Source organism: Cyprinodon variegatus, unplaced genomic scaffold (assembly GCF_000732505.1).
Source record: "Cyprinodon variegatus isolate N-32 unplaced genomic scaffold, C_variegatus-1.0 Scaffold1791, whole genome shotgun sequence".
Taxonomy (NCBI): Eukaryota; Metazoa; Chordata; class Actinopteri; order Cyprinodontiformes; family Cyprinodontidae; genus Cyprinodon; species Cyprinodon variegatus.
The window spans coordinates 68,165-69,613 of record NW_015152244.1 but is presented as its reverse complement, the minus strand read 5'-3'; the positions used below and the strand labels follow the sequence as shown (position 1 = coordinate 69,613).

The 1,449-nt window shown below is 38.6% G+C and overlaps 1 pseudogene; it reads right to left on the bottom strand.

Moving 5' to 3' along the window:
* LOC107104558 overlaps positions 1–825 on the bottom strand; it is an 8,509-nt pseudogene extending 7,684 nt beyond the window's left edge.
* Between the last annotated feature and the right edge of the window lie 624 nt (positions 826–1,449).

The window sequence follows — 1,449 nt, the reverse complement described above, 5'->3', positions numbered from 1 at the left end:
GTAACAGATCTGCCATTCTCCATCCACCTCACACACCCTTGCAGATTTAATCAACCGCTCATGGTCAAAGCTGTTCTTCATACCCAGGTAATGGCAGTCTCTGAAATATGGAAAAAGGAAGGACTCATTTGAAAATATGTGTATATATTTAAGACAAGACACATCTTTTAAGTAAAATCATATCCAAAGAACCCCACCTGGCAAAATAATCCCACTTATCAACATCAATCTTGTTTCTTTGGTTGGACACAATGTCATAGAGGAAGACTTTTTGTCCAGTACGTCCTATGGGTGGGGTCTAAAGAAGAAGAACAGAATTGTAAACAATTATTCAAGCCAAGTGTTTCACCAAACACATTTATTGACAGATAGACAGGAAGATGAATGAGTTCTAATACTCTACTGGTTTTATACAGACCAGTCCAACCTTTCTTAAGAAATTCCCTATTTTCCTTAGTTTTCCATAATATTGCTAACACATTTTACTACCAATGCTTTCACAACATTGAAGGATTCTGGTGATGTTTGGCACTGCAATCAATGTTGGATATAACATAATTTCAGGAGTGTATATCGGTGCAAAGAAAAGTGAGAACAGAAACTATTTTTATGATCCAGTTGATCTTATATTATTAGATTCCAGAAACTGTCAGGATGGGCACCTGGTTGTTGTGGTCTATGAGCTCCTTGATAAAGACCAGTTCTCGGTTTAGAATCTGTTCAGGTTCTCTTTGTTGCACATCCAATTCATCCAGCACTTCCCTCATGGCATCTCTTAAGCCATCCCTTCCCATCAGATGGTCAAACATTCTTTTAGATTGAGCCTCATGCTGCAAGACACAAAAAATATTTATTGTGAGAACAGGCCATCACATTTTTAAAATAAAAGGAACATATCAGAATAAAGTGGAAAAATCCTAACTTTAATTAGCCACATGACACTGGATATGTTTGCTTATCTTTAAATGTGGGCTGTTATCAGGTGCGATCATAATTTACTTGGGAACTATGATCAGCTTTATACTCACTTTGACCAACAGATAAGAACTGTGTTGTGAGGAAGAATTGCTGGTGAACACTTCCAACATTTATTAAAAACATTTGTAAATACCTGTTTTTGTGGGGGGATAGGTGGCCTAGCCGTTAGGCATTATGCTTGGTTCTGAGTTCAAGCCCCACTCCCCCAGGCTGCCACTCTGGCTTGCTTAGCAAGACCCCTAACCCCACACTGCTCCCCAGGGGCCACATAATGGCAGCACACTGCTCCCCAAAGGGATGGACTAAATGCAGAGAGTTCATGTCATTACCTTGTACTTGTGACAGAGTATTGATAATAAAGTTTAATTCGATTCAATATTTATGAAGCTATAAGCAGACTGAAAATAGATTTCAATTTGCTCACAGTGATTCTTTTTAGGGAGTCTCATGTCTTAGTTCACTTTTCATGTG